We start from the raw sequence: 15968 nt of genomic DNA on the forward strand, positions 1-15968 counted from the left end.
GCCCAGAGCGGTTTCAAGGTCGAATGCAATTGTAAGCAAAGCTCGTTCAATGAAAGTGCAGGTCTTTGAGGTGCATTTAAAGTCCTGATTGTTTGAACTGAACTTCCTCCGAAGGTGCTTGAGATTCAGGTGGAGTGATTTGGGGACTTCTTTTCACTCTTTGCAAAAGTTTGAACCGCAGGTCAAGATCAAAAGTCTAGGGTTAAATTCGGGCTTGTCCGGGCTATGACTCTCGAATCGAGAATTATACCACGACCTCAACCAGCCCAGAGACAAGAACGTGTCCTGATATTGATGTGTTACGGTCACATTCCATGAGAGGTCCATCTGAAAAATGATAGGGCATTTTTGAAGAGACATTCTGATCAGTTCTGTGTTGGCTCCTGAACAAGGACAAACACCGCACTGTCTGTTTTCGCATGTCAGATTCACTGAACATAATAAATTACATAAAGGCGCCGCTGGGAGTTGAACCCAGGATCTCCTGTTTACTGGACAAGCGCTTTAACCAACTAAGCCACGGAGCCAATTCCTAGTATTGGTTTTCACCTCCTCTCATTAATATCTATCAGCCACACGGCACATTCTGTTGGGGGTTCAGACTGTTCCATCTTTGTCCATTTCGCTTGCCCGTTACACTGTGAATCCCGATGCTGCCTGCGTTTCAGGCTGTGTTTATCTGTGTGTGTCCATCAGTGCGTTGATACACGGATGGATATGTTTGCTTATGTTTGTTTGTTACATTAAGTAAATTAGAGGATCAGACAATTCTCGCTCTGACACTGAAGAACTAATTAAGCAAATTTCACAGTGAAGTGTTGTTTATCGTGGTGCTGAAATTTAAAAAAATCTTAAGAGGTGCAAAAAGGGAAAACGAGAAAAACTTGTGAAGGAAAATACGGACAACTCTCACGGTATTTACAGTATACAAATAGAAAGAAGGGTGATTTGGAGTAATGTGGGCCCTTGAAAGACGGATGGGGGCGATATTGTAATTGAAATTCAGGAAATGGCAGACTTGTTAAATACTCACAGAAAAGGATGAGGATAATATCCGAGAGACACGAGGAAAACTGAAAATAAATCAAGGGGATTCAGTGTAAGTAAAATAAAGGTAATGGAGAAAGTTATTGGACTAAAGATAAACAAATCTCCACGACCTGATGGTTACCATCCCAGGGGATTAAAAGGAATCGGTGAGGAAATTGCACATGCTTTAGTAATGATCGTTCAAAACTCTCTTGAATCAGGAATTGTTCCATGGATTGAAAAATTGGCAATGTCACTCCATTATTTAGGAAGGGGAGGAGAGATAAAGTAGAAAATTACAGACCTATTATTCTGGCGTCTGTTGTGGGGAAGTTACCAGTATCTGTTATTAGGGAAAGAATGACTGAGCACTTGGATACACATGAATTGATCAGAGAGAGCCAGCATGGATTTGTAAAGACGAAGTCAAGTCCAACGAAACTAGTTGAACTTTTTGAAGATATAATAACGTGGTAGATAATGGAGTGTCTCTGGGTGTTATATTTATATTGACTTCCAGAGGCATTCGATAGAGTGCCACATAAGAGACTGTTAACACAAATGGGAGCACATGGAAATTAAAACAACCCATTGACATGGGTGGGGAGTTGGTTGGGAGGGAGGAGACAGAGAGTAGGGATAATGGATTTGCGCTCAAATTGACAGGATGTGATTAGTGTCCCCCAGCGATCTGAACCTGGGCATTAGCTTTTTACCATATGCATAAATGACGTAGATGAATGAATGAGAGCCGTATTTCCAAGTTTGTCGACGACACCAAGTTAGGTGGCACAGTGAGTAATGTAGATGGGAGCATAAAGTTATAAGGGAAATTGATCGATGAAGTGAGTTGGTAAAACTGTGGCAGATGGAACTTACATAGAATTACAGAGAATGTACATCTCAGAAACAGACAATTCGGCCCAACTAGACTATGCCGATGTCTATGCTGCAGACGAACCTCCTCCAACCCCTCTTCATCTAACCTGATGAGAAAACCCTTATATTCCTTTCTCTTCCATGGGTTTATCTTGCTTCTCCGTAAACGCATCCATGGTATTTGTCTTAACTACTTCTTGATGTAGCGAGTTGCACATTCGAACGAGTCTCTGGGTATATATGGTTCCCTTGAATGCCATATTGGATTAATTAGTGACTATCTTTTATTTATGGCCCCAAGTTTTGGAATCCTCACCACCAAAAGTTCAAACACCTTATCTACATCTGACCTATCAAACCCTTGCATAATCTTGAAGTCCGATATCAGGTCACCCCTCAGCATTCTCTTTCCTATGGAAAAGAGCCCCAGTCTGTTCAATCTTTCAATATGGGGAAGTGTGAACTTTGGACCTAAGCAAGATAGGTTAGAATATTTTCTAACTGGTGAGAAGCAAGGAACTGTGGAGGAGGAAAGATGTTTAAGGGTCCAAGTGCAGAAATCATTAAAAGTCAGTGGACATTTACAAAAAATAACCCAACAGGCTAATGGAATGTTGGCCTTTATCTTAATGGAGCTGGAATTCAAAGGGGTGTAAGTTTTGTTACAGTTATATAAACTCTGCTGAGACCACATTTCGAGTACTGCATTCAGTTCTGAGCACCACACCTCAGGGAGGATATAGTGGCCTTGGAGGGGGTGCAGCGCAGATTCACCAGAACGATACCAAGGCTAAAATAGTTAAGTTATGTCGGACAGGTTGCACAGACAAGGTTTGTATTTCCTTGTGTATAGAAGATTAAGTGATGATGTAATCGAGTTGTTGAAGGTGATTAAATGAGCCAATGGTGTGTGTGTGAGCTGTGAGACAGCTTGAAATACCAATCCTCTCCACCACTGGGGACTGAGTCTTCCAACATACAGGGATTTTCACTCGTGCAAGTTTCATCCACATTTTCTGCTCTTCATTTCTCCGACCTGCTTGTTGCGCCTTTCCCTTCAATTCAGGACTTACAGGAAAAACTCGATTCTGCCGTCAATCTTCGGGTCACGTGGTGAGATTTCAAATAAATGAAATCGACCATTATCAACTCCAATATCGTCACCTGAACGTTTGACGAATGCAAAGCGGCTTCTATCGCGGTTTGGCTGCACAACTGGTTCAAAGATACTGTCGGTAATTGGAGGGTCTTTCAAGTCATGACACGAACATAACAGTTCGCACTGCCGTTTTCCGCAAGACGCTTCAGATTCATGTGGAATGATTTCGGTCTGGCGTTTAAATCCGTTCACTCTTCACAAATCCACCTTTGAACCCGGGACTTTTAGTATTTTTGATAACCGATACCAAACTGGTTTGTCCTGTATTTTACATTACTTTCTAAATATTACAGATAAGCGGAGCACTTGAGCTGTCACAGCTGTGACTTTGACTTTTCTCCCTCTCCTCTCGATCTCCCCCGCAACTGCCACTAACCACAATCTTCTGTCACTCTTCTCCATCAGAAAGTTCTGAGTCTCGGTTTCCAAATGTAATAACGCCCATCTCTTCAATCAACGACAGCTCAGAGAGAGTTTCTTAGTTTCAGATCCCAATTTCCCCAAATCTTCAAAGTAGCATGAAAATAATTGTCCTTAAGTTAATAATAATAATATAATTAAAAGTTCTTATCGTCTGGGGTTTTGTTTCAGATTCCACGGCTTTTAAAGGTCACTGCGGATGTTTAACGAAGCGCCTCTTGGTTGGAGGCTTCTGTGTGGGAAAGATCACGAAGCGATAATTGAGAGACCGAGGATGAAGCTGTTTGATGGGAGCAGTGGTGACACAGACCGTGCGCGGCTCCAGTGGCGCAATCGGTCCCCGCGCGTTATTTCTACAATAATTATACCCTCGAGAAATGCCGAGATTGTGAGTTCCAGCGCCATGTCAATAGTTGAACCTTCCAAACATTTTGACCAGAGTTCAAGGTACAACCGGTTCCATAACGCATCGACTTCTTCATGTCCCCATGTGGGCACTGAGGCACCTCTGGCCTCCCGTCTTGCAATAGCAGGCGAGAGTTTATTTGTTTATGGGAGGGAGAGGGGGCGATTGGCGACAACTGAAATGGTAAAGCGGCCGGCACAACATCTTTCAATCTAAAGAACCAAAAACACAATTCTTCTTTCCGTGAAGCAGGTATTCATCGGTTTGAAGTGTCGTGTAGGGAAAATTCGGGAGGCAAATCTGCTGCCTGGTGTCACGGTGTAACGGGTGAAATTATTCAGCTTTCAATTGTTGATCGGCTGAAATGTCGAGAGGCATTTTCCAGCTCCCGTGTGGAACAAGTTTGGCTTTTGAGCCATTGGGTAAAGTGTTTTTTTTTTAAATTGCTGCTAACGAATGACAATACATTTTGTACAAACAAGAAGAATTGCAAAATCACGAGTTCACTGTCCATGTTTCTGACATCATGTTCAACAGAAACAAGGATTCTCCTCAACACGTTGCTGAAAATTGGAGAAAAGGGATCCTCACTCGAATTGGACATCGACAGGGATAATTCTGAGTCCTACCATGAATCTGTATGATGGAAACTAATTAAACAACAAGCCTGGATAGCTCAGTCGGCAGAGCATCAGACTTTTAAAACAGGTAGTGATCTGAGGGTCCAGAGTTCAAGTTCCTGTTCAGGCTAAAAGTTTGAAAACAGCTGGCAAGTTCTGCTTTTCCAGCGGACCGAAAGGAGCAAGAGTTGGCCACACAGTCCCTCGAGCCTGCTTCGCCAATTTGATAAGGTAATCGCTGATCTTCGACCTCAACTCCACTTTCCCGACCTGTCCCCATATCCCTTGAGTTCCTTCGTGTCCAACATTCTATCCATCTCAGTTTTGAATCGATTCAATGGCTCAGTATCCACAGCCCTCTGGGGTAGAGAATTCTAATGGTTCACAACCTTCTCAGTGAAGAAAATATTCCTCATCTCTGTACTAAATGGCCGGCCCCTTATCTTGAGATTATGACCCTTAGTTTTAGACTCTCCAGCTAGGGGAAACAGCGTCCCAGCATTTAACCTGTCAAGCCCTCTAAGAATTTTATATGTTTCAATGAGATCACCTTATTATTGAAAACTGCAGAGAATATAGCTCATTCTACTCAATCTCTCCTCACAAGACAACCCTCTCATCCCAGGAATCAATCCAGTGAAGTTTTGTTGCACCCACTCTAAGGCAAGTGTATCGTTCCGCAGGTAAGGGATCAAAACTGTACACAGTACTCCAGATGCGGTCTCACCAAACCCTATATAATTACAGCAAGGCTTCCTTATCTTTGTAATCCAACCACCTCGCAATAAAGGGCAACATACCATTTGCTTTCCGAATTGCTTGCTGCACCTGCATGTTAACTTTCTGTGATCCGTGTGCAAGGACACACAAATCCCTCTGAATACCAACATTTCACAGCCTCTCAGCTTTGAAAAGATATTCTGCTTTTCTACTCTTCCGAACAAAGTGAATAACCTCACATTTCCCCACGTTATAATTCATCTGCCAACTTCTCGCCCACTCATTTAACCTTTCTGTATCACTTTGCATCTTCTTTGCGTCCTCCTCACAGCCTACTTTCCCACCTAGTTTTGTCTCGTCAGCAAACTTTAATACATTACACTCGGTCCCCTCATCTAAGTCAACAATATAGATTGTAAATATCTGAGGCCCAAGCACTGATATTCACGGCACCCCACCAGTTAAAACCTGCCAACCCGAAAATGACCTGTTTATTCCGACTTTCTCTTTTATGTACATCAACAAATCCTCAATCCATGTTAATATATTACCACTATCCCATGAGACCTAATCTTGTCGAACAAACGTTTGTGTGGCACCTTATCGATTGCCTTTTGAAAATCCAAATATTCTGTATCCACTGGTTCTCCCTTATCTACCTTGCTATCTACACCCTCAAAACCTCTAATAGAGTTGTTAAACACGATTTCCCTTTCACAAAACCGTGTTGCATGTGCCTAATCATGTTATGATTTTCTAAGTGTCCTGTTATCAAGTCCCTAGTAATAAATTCTAATATTTTCCCTCCTACTATTCTCAGGCTAAATGGCTTGTCGTTCCCTGTTTCCTCTCTCCCTCCTTTCCTGAATAGCGGGGTTACTTTTGCTACCTTCCAATCCATGGGGACCTTTCGAGAATCATGGGAACTCTGGAAGATAAAATCAATGCATCCATTATCTCTGCAGCCACCTCTTTTCAAACCCTAGGATGTAGGCCACCAGGGCCAATGAATTTGTCAGCATTTAGTCCCATTAATTCCCCCAGTACTTTTTCATTACTAATCTTAATTGCTTTACGTTCCTCACTCTCATTGGAACCTTGATTCCCCAATAGTTCTGGTATGATTTTTGTGTCTTCTACTATGACGACAGATACAAAATACTTGTTTAACGTCTCTGCCATTTCCTTATTCTCCAATATAAATTCTCCTGCCTCTGTCTCCAAGGGACCCATGTTTACTTTCGCTAATCTCTTCCTTTATACATACTTGGAGAAGCTCCTACAATCCATGTTTATATTTCTTGCTGGTTTACCCTCATTCTATTTTCTCCCATTTTAGCAATTTCTTGGTCACCCTTTGCTGATTTCCAAAACCCTCCTAATCCTCAGGCTAACTACTCTTTTTGGTAACAATATAAGCCTCTTTTTTCATAATACTATCATTAATTTCTCCAGTTAGCCAAGGTTGAGCCACTTTTCCGGTGGTGTTTTTAATCCTCAAGCGAATGTAATTTTGTTGAGAAATTATGAATTATTTCTTTAAATGTTCGCCATTGATTATCTACCATCATATTTTTAATCTAATTTTGCAAACCACCTTAGCCAACTCACCCCTCATAACTAAGTTATTGGTTTTGTTTAAATTTAAGACCCACGTTTCGGACTTAACGACATCACTCTCAAACTCAATATGAAATTCTATCATATTATGATCATTCTTCCCCAGAGGATCATTTATTATAAGATTACTAATTAATCCTGTCTCATTACACAATACTCGAGCTAACATAGCCCGTTCCCTTGTTGGTTCCTCAACATATTGATCTGGAAAACAGGCTCGAATGCATTCCATCAACATAAAACAGCTTATCTTGAGTTGCTAGCATGATGTCAACACGATGGGATAACTTATGACTAGAAGACACGGCCAGATCTGCCAGGTGAATTAGATGTTTGCTGCAAACTCGGAGAATTAATGAAACCAAGACTTCCCTGCAGAGCAAGGAGTTGGAAAGAAAGATGCTGGGCATTGAGAGGCGAAGGATTTTGTCTGTTGCTGGATGAATGGACAAACGGATCTCAACTCCCTGCTTCTTTTCTACACTGATAAATCGAGACAAAAATATCATCTCCGTGCTTCTTTCAGATAATGAATGTCTGAATGCTGAAGGGATCACTGATCCAAGCCAATTATCTCCACTCGCACTCTCATTCCAATCTTGCACGTGTTGCTCAGCTTTGAAATTGTGCATTTTTTCACACTGGGATTCAACTTGAAGAAAGCGATGCTGTGATCAGCTGGTGTTGTTCAGGAAATGGAGTGCAAGAAGATACATCAAAGGCTCATGATAACAGTGACTGTTTGAACACTGTGAGCTACAGTTAAAGATTGGCAACCTTTAAAGTGTCAGGCAGCAGATATTTTCCAAATCATGACAGAAATGGCAAGAAAACTTCATGCACACTTTGATGAGCGGCACGACTTTCGAACAGGAGGCATTTTACAGAAGGCAAGAAAGTGCATTGTGTATCGCTCTTATGGGTTGTAAAATTGAAGAATGATGGGCTGCTGGCTGTTCAGGCAGGAGCGGTGAAATTACTCATGTTGATCAGGACCGAGCTTTGTGCTCAGTCGGGGGAATTTGGTTGGTGCTATTTTGAACAACACCAGGAAAGTCAAGTTCCCTGATCGGGAATCAAACATGGTGGCGCGGCGGTGAGAGCGCCGAATCCTCAGCACTGGACCACCAGCGAATCTGCTGCAATTTTGATTCAAGCAAGCAGACCAACGCTGACTTTCCGACTTGTACCTTTGAAACTTACGTCACTTTCGTCCCAGACAAGTTGCTCGCACAAAATGGAATTTACTGTTCGAACATGAAAGACTTGTTCAGACAACGACAGCACCAAGTGCGGGTCGGCAGGTACATGAAATGGACAGTGAGGGGAAATATTACCACAAGCTGCTGGTGGAACTGTTTCCATTTCCAAAACACACGCACCGAATCAGTGCAGCTCCTGGGAAAGGTGCAAGGCAACGCAGGGCTGTCATGTCTCACTTGAAGCAATTGACACACACAAGATTCTGCCATCACGAGCCATCTCCTTCTGTTTCTTTCACTACTTTATCTCCAGCTTCCTCTGCTCCTCCAGATGCCGGTGAAATAGATGTTCAAAGCAAATACTGCGACTCAACGAGTAAAAAACCTTAACTGGAAAGCAGGAGAGGGGAAGAATGATGCTGGGCATTGAGAGCCGATGGATTTTGCAGATACCTGGATCAATAGACACAACGATCTCATCTCCCAGCTTCTTCGGATACTGAATATCTTAATGCTCAAGAGATGTTCTCACTGCCCCAGGCCCATTATCTCCAGTCGCATCTCCCATCAATCTTGCATATGATGCTTCGCTCTGAAATTGTGCATTTTTTCACACTGGGATTCCATTTGAAGAAAACATTGCTGTGATCAGCTCGTGTTGTTAAGGAGATGGAGCACAAGAAGATACATAAAAGTCCAATGATAACGGTAACTGCTCAGACACTGTGAGTTACAGTTAAAGGTCGGCAACATTAAAAGAGTCAGGTAACAGATCTTTTCCAAATCTTAACACAAATGGCAAGAAAATTTAACGCAGACTTTGATCAATGTTACGACTTTCAAATAGCAGACATTTTATGCAAGGCAAGAAAGATTTACAAGGATGTTTCCTGGACTGTAGAATTTTAGCTAAGAGGAAAGATTGGATAGGCTGGGGATGTTTTCTTTGGAACAGAAGAGGCTGAATGCAGATTTAATTGAGGTGTACAAAATTATGAGGGGCCTAGTGTGGATTGGAAGGACCCATATCCATTCACAGATAGGATAGTAACCAGGGGCATAGATTTAAAGTGATTGATGGGAGGATTATTGGGGAGTTGAGGAGAAATTCTTTCGCCCAAATGTTGTGGGGTCTGCAACTCACTGCCTGAAAGGATGGTAGAGGCGGACACTCTCATCGCATTTAAAGAGTACGTGGGTATGTACTTGAAGTGCTGTAAACTGTAAGGCGACAGACCAAGAGCTGGACAGTGGGATTAAGCTGGATATCTCTTTTTCGGCTGGCACAGACGCGATGGGCCGAACGGTCTCTTTCTGTGCCGTAAATTCCTTTGATTCCATGATTCTAATTAACAGTAAGCAAGGTAGTTCAGGGGTCATGAGAATGCTACTGAATAAAAATAACTGCTAGGAACCAAGCAATGTGTCCTTGTAAACTACAGACAAGGGAAGTTCCAGCTCCAGTGACAGGGTTGGGTCACTACAGTGTATAAAAGTGATGGGATACTGATGTAAGGGGCAGTCGGGAGTGGAGACACCGGAGATCAAGCTCAGGGTGCCTGATGTTCCATCCAGAGGGTTCATCTCGTCTACACGGGGGACTTGCATGTTTACTCCGGTATGGTAGAGGAAAGAGAATTTGCTCATATATTTCATAATAAGGTATTAAAGTTGCTGACTCTCAGACTTGTTCATTAATAAGACAATGCATTAGTTAGAACCTTCCACCCCTAAGTCTCTCTGCTGCTCTACTTTAAAACTTTGACCATTTAGTTTACATTTCATCTCATTTTTCTTTCTCTCAAAATGTATCACGTCACATTTCTCTCCATTAAACTTCACCTGCCTGATTCCGAACCTGTGAACGTCACAATGAAGTCACTGACTCCTCTTCACAGTTGCCCACGCTGCCAATGTTGGCGTCATCTAGAGATTTTTCACCGTGTGTCCCACATACCCAAGCTCAGATCATTCTCTATATTGAGAAGAGCAATGGTCTCAACACTGACCCTGGGGGACACCACTGTTTACATCTGTCCTGTCTGAAGAACATCCATTAACAACTATTCTCTGTTTTCTGCCCTTTACACAACTTCCTATCCACACTGCCCCATTCATTTTAATACCGTGAGTATTAATTTTATCAACAAGCCTCCTGTCCGGCATCTTATCAAATACCTTTGCACAATCCATCTGCACAACATCCACTACATTCCCTTCATCAGAAGACTCGAGTTATCTCAAATTATCCATGTTGGCTATTCTTAATTAATGTGTTTATCCAACAAATGTTGAAATGTTTGCTCCACCTCATCTGGTTTCATCTGTTTCAAGCCACAACAGAAAGGTCGAGTTTGCTCCTGGAGCTTAAGATAAATTATTTTTTTACGATGATGCTTCAGACAATGGGGACATCTGGGCTTAGACCCGCCCATTCAGTGCCGCAACTCACGCCCCTCACACACTCCGATTGGTTGGAGGACCAACTGTTCTCTCATCCCTCCAGTCAATTTACCATAAGACCATAAGATCATAAGAGATAGTAGCAGGAGTAGGCCATTCGGCCCCTCGAGCCTGCTCCGCCATTTAATGAGATCATGGCTGATCTGATGTTGACTTCAACTCCACTTACCCGCCCTTTCCCCATATCCTTTGACTCCCTTGCGAATCAAAAATTTGTCGAACTCAGCCTTGAATGTATTCAATGACTCAGCCTCCACAGCTTTTAGGGGTAAAGAATTGCAAAGATTCACAACCCTCTGGGAGAAGAAATTCCTCCTCATTTCCGTCTAAAACGGGCGACCACTTATTCTGAGACTACGCCTCCTAGTTTTAGATTCCCCCATGAGGGGTAACAACCTCTCAGTATCTACCCTGTCGAGTCCCCTCAGAATCTTGTATGTTTCAATAAGATCTCCTCTCATTCTTCTCAACTCCAATGATTATAGACCCAACCTGATCAATCTTTCCTCATAAGACAGCCCTTCCATACCCGGAATCAACCGAGTGAACCTTCTCTGAACTGCCTCCAATGCAAGTATGCCCTTCCTTAAATAAGGTCACCAGAACTGTACGCAGTACTCCAGATGTGGTCTCACCAGCACCCTGTACAGTTGTAGCATGACTTCCCTGCTTTAACACTCCAACCCCCTCGAAATAAAGGCCAATATTCCGTTTGCCTTCCGGTTTACCTGCTGCACCTGTATGTTGACTTTTTATGTTTCATGTACGAGGACACCCAGATTCCTCTGTACCGCAGCATTTTGTAGTATTTCTCCATTCAAATAATATTTTGCTTTTTTATTTTTCCTCCCAAAGTGCATCACTTCATATTTTCCCACATTATATTCCATCTACCAAATTTTTGCCCATCCGCTTAACCTGTCAATATCTCTTTACAGTCACTTTGTGTCCTTATCGCAACTTGCTTTTCCACATATCTTTGTATCATCAACAAATTTGGCCACAAGACACTCTGTTCCTTCATCCAAGCCATTATTATATATTGTAAAAAGTTGAGGCCCCAGCACTGATCACTGTGGCACCCCACTCGTTACAGGAAATTCCGATAATTTCCTGCTGCTCCTTTTGGTCCGGATATCTCGTTAATCACCATGGCGGGATTAATGGAGAAACTGACGGTTCTGAGGTGCAGTTGGAAAATAAACATTAATTGAACCCGTCAGTTGCAACAATTAATAAAACAAAATTAATACAAGTTACCGAATCAAATATTTTCTGGAGTTCACCAAAGTGTGTGGGGGGGGGGGGGGGGGCTTCTATGCCGTGTGTTTGTGCCGGTTTAAATGGCACGAAGGGCTGGGCTTTCAGTTTATTTCATTATCCTTGATCCAAACGCGCTCGCCCTGCTTCAAATGTTATTGCTTTTCGTACAGATATTAAGATAAGCAATGGCGGCTGTACCACCCAGCATGCAGCGCGGTACACATTGTGCCCTATTTGAATCAGAGGAGCACAGTGCGCAGGCGCATTAGTGACTCATGATAAGGCAGTGTGTCCTGAGCATGCGCGGTCAGTCGAGGCTGCGGGAGGAGCGCGTTCGGTGCAGGTGAGAGGATCGGAGGAAGAGGCTCAATAAACCCCGGGGCCCGGGTCTGGGCTCAGGCCCAGGCTCAGGCTTTACAAACCCCGAGTGCGGCCCCAGACCCGAATATAAAACAGTGAACATTATCCCCCCCTCACGACCCGCCGGTTTCCGGTTTCTCCCGTTTCGCTCCGGACCAAATCTCAACAAAAGGACGTGGCCCCGCGCCTGCGCGGTGTGAACTTGAACTCTCAGGGAGCGTCTGTAAATGAAGGAGAAATTGTGATCGGTCAGGGAGCGTCTGTAAATGAAGGAGAAATGGTGATCGGTCAGGGAGCGTCCGTAAATGAAGGAGAAATGGTGATCGGTCAGGGAGTGTCTGCATATGAAGGAGAAATGGTGATCGGTCAGGGAGCGTCTGTAAATGAAGGAGGAATGGTGATCTGTCAGGGAGCGTCTGTAAATGAAGGAGAAATAATGATCGGTCAGGGAGCGTCTAAAAATGAAGGAGAAATAGTGATCGGTCAGGGAGCGTCTGTAAATGAAAGAGAAATGCTGATCCGTCAGGGAGTGTCTATAAATGAAGGAGAAATGATGGTGGGTCAGGGAGCGTCCGTAAATGAAGGAGAAATGGTGATCGGTCAAGGAGCGTCTGTAAATGAAGGAGAAATTGTGATCGGTCAGGGAGCGTCTAAAAATGAAGGAGAAATAGTGATCGGTCAGGGAGTGTCTGTAAATGAAGGAGAAATGTTGATCGGTCAGGGAGCGTCTGTAAATGAGTGAAGAATAACGATCTCTGCACCTTTATTCATCCAAGGATCTCGAGCTTTGGAGGCCGTTCCTTTCCTCCTCGTTGGAATCTTTCTGCTCTGTACTCAAACCAACTCCTCCTTGAAGGCCTCCCATTGTTCAATTACTGTTTTGTTGCCAATTTTTTATTCCAATCCACCTGGACAAGATCCCTTTTTAACTCATGAAATTCGCCGTCCTCCAGTTACGAATTTTCACATTTGACTGTCCCTTGTCCTTTTCCATAACTGTTCTAAACCCAATGAGATTATGATCACTGCTGCCCCACTGAAACATGATCCACCTGCCCCACTTCGTTCTACACACCGAGCCCACTGCTGTACTCACATTCACTCTCTCACGCTCACTCTCTCACGCTCACTCTCTCACGCTCACTCTCTCACGCTCACTCTCTCACGCTCACTCTCTCACGCTCACTCTCTCACGCTCACTCTCTCACCCTTTCACTCATGGTTTAGCACCACTGAAAGATGATGCGATGGGTTTGGATTTCAGCACATGGAGGAGGGAGAGTGTGTGGGATGGGGATTTATAGCTTTGAGGAACAAGAGAGGAAAGAATGTTCCATAGAAACTAGAATTGTCTGTTCTAAATTTGTTTCCTGTACTTACAGTGATAACTTTTGTAAACTCCTTTTACAGGGTATTTGAAGGGGTGGATTTGCAGACAGGAAACTCAAACCAAAGACCACGTCAAGATCTGACAGAGTCACTCGATTAATCAGGACCTGAATATCATTGGCCTTTGAATGTGGAAGGAGAAATGTTTGTCTGTTCTGTCTTTGGGAAAAGATTTGAAACATCAGTGTGAGTGGAAAAGCACCGAGACACACACACCCGAGTGAGAGTGTTCCAGTGCACTGACTGTGGAAAGAGCTTTAACCAGTTCCAAAGCCTGAAAAAACATTGCACCATTCAAAGCAGGGAGACACCGTACACGTGTTCTGTGTGTGGACGAGGCTTCAACTGATCGTCCAACCTGGAGAGACACAAGGACACCCGGACCACGGAGAAACCGTGGAAATGTGGGGACTGTGGGAAGGGATTCAATTACCCGTCACAGCTGGAAATTCATCGACGCAGTCACACTGGGGAGAGGCCGTTCACCTGCTCCGTGTGTCAGAAGGGATTCACTGAGTCATCCCACCTGCTGACACACCAACGAGTTCACTCTGATAAGATACCTTTTACATGCTCTGACTGTGGGAAGAGCTTTAAAAGCAGAAACATACTTCTGAGCCATCAGCACAGTGACACTGGGGAGAGGCCGTTCATCTGCTCTGTGTGTAAGAAGAGATTTACTCGTTCATCCACCCTGCTGAGACACCAGCGAATTCACACTGGGGAGAGGCCATTCTCCTGTTCCGTGTGTAAGAAGAGATTCACTCAGTCATCCAACCTGCTGAAACACCAGCGAGTTCACACTGGGGAGAGGCCATTCTCCTGCTCAGTGTGTAAGAAGAGATTCACTCAGTCATCCACCCTGCTGATACACCAGCGAGTTCACACTGGGGAGAGGCCGTTCTCCTGCTCTGTGTGTGGGAAGAGATTCACTCAGTCATCCAACCTGCTGACACACCAGCGAGTTCACACTGATGAGAAACCTTTTAAATGTTCTGACTGTGAGAAGAGATATAAAATCAAAAGGAATCTGCTGACACACCAACGTACTCACACTGGGGAGAGACTTTTTAAATGTTCTGACTGTGTGAAGGGCTTTAAAAGCACAAATGATCTGCTGAAACACCAACACACTCACACTGGGGAGAGACTGTTCACCTGCTCCGTGTGTGGGAAGGGATTCACTAATTCATCCCACCTTCTGAGACATCAACTTGTTCACACTATTGAGTGACCTTTAAACTCAGTGACTGTGAGAAGAGCTTCAAAAGCAGAAATGAACTGCTGACACATCAACTGACACCTATTGGGGAGAGACTGTTCACCTGCTCCGTGTGTGGGAAGGGATTCACTCAGTCATCACACGTGCTGAGACACCAGCGAGTTCACATATGACTGCAGGGGTTGGATTCTGCTGTTAATCCCATCCTGGACTGAACCATGTTCATTCTGACTGTTGGGGTTTGTTTCTGCTGATGTTAATAACCCCTATAACTGGGCTGGAGTTTAATATTCTGGATATCTGTTAAATAAATTAGCTTTGTTTTAAACACTTAATTGTTGATTTTGTTCTTTCCCACCTGAGTGTTTAGCATCACCTGGCTGGATCCCAGAAAGGACAATCTGGGGGGAGGATCGTCCGGTGAGAACTGAACTTCAGCCTGGACACAGTCCTTCAGGGCCACACTGAGAGGGGCAAACGGCACTTTGGTCTTTCTCGTCTCTCTTCACTGACAGTAAAGTCGCCGTGCGGGTTCATCTTGCGTGTAAGAAATGTGTCCCAGCCGCTCTCTTTCATGGTTCAGATCTCCTCGGCACGGAACAGAAGGGTCCATTCCAATGGAGTCAAGAAGGACAATGGTGAATGCTGGAAAAGTGCTGTCAAATCAGAGATTGGTATAAAACTGTGATCGATTCCTGACTGGAAGTGAAACGGCAGGTTTAAGTCTCCAGTCTAAAAATAACTGGTAATTATTCTATGAAGATTTAAATTGTTTGTGTGACAGTCCTGAGTCCACCATTTAAGGCAGGCGAAAATAAACCCATTTAAAATCAGTGGGTTAAAGCGTGCAATAAAATAGCAGAAGAGGTAATTCACATGAGCCTGTTAACTGCTGGTACAATTATACAACAGTCATTTGATCTGTCGGTAAAGAAGGACCTGCAGTGTGTTTCCAGAATTCCCTGTTTTATTGATGTCTTTGTGTTAGACACCAGGATAACGAAAGATACTCGACCCGGACCATCCACAGGGTGGGGGCGATCCCGACAGTTACTCTGGGATCACTCCTGCTGCGGAACTCTACCACTGACCCTGCTGAAGGTTGCAGGCTCAGGGAGTGGGGGCTCCAGGAGTGGACTGTAAGAAAGCTGGGTTTCAGTATCCTGACAAATATATGCCGAGGAACCAGAGGAATCCTTACTAAGGAACCGTCTGG

At 43.9% G+C, this 15968-nt stretch overlaps 2 non-coding genes across 2 annotated transcripts; one reads left to right on the forward strand and one right to left on the reverse strand.

The window, feature by feature from the left end:
* Window positions 1-453: 453 nt before the first annotated feature.
* trnat-agu (transfer RNA threonine (anticodon AGU)) lies at window positions 454-527 on the reverse strand. The gene has a single exon. It is a non-coding gene; the product is annotated as a tRNA-Thr (tRNA).
* A 4031-nt stretch (window positions 528-4558) lies between these two features.
* Window positions 4559-4643, forward strand: trnak-uuu (transfer RNA lysine (anticodon UUU)). Its single transcript is given in 2 exon segments — window positions 4559-4595; window positions 4608-4643. It is a non-coding gene; the product is annotated as a tRNA-Lys (tRNA).
* Window positions 4644-15968: the final 11325 nt, after the last annotated feature.

The sequence above is a fragment of the Heptranchias perlo genome, chromosome 20 (assembly GCF_035084215.1).
Source record: "Heptranchias perlo isolate sHepPer1 chromosome 20, sHepPer1.hap1, whole genome shotgun sequence".
Lineage (NCBI taxonomy): Eukaryota > Metazoa > Chordata > Chondrichthyes > Hexanchiformes > Hexanchidae > Heptranchias > Heptranchias perlo.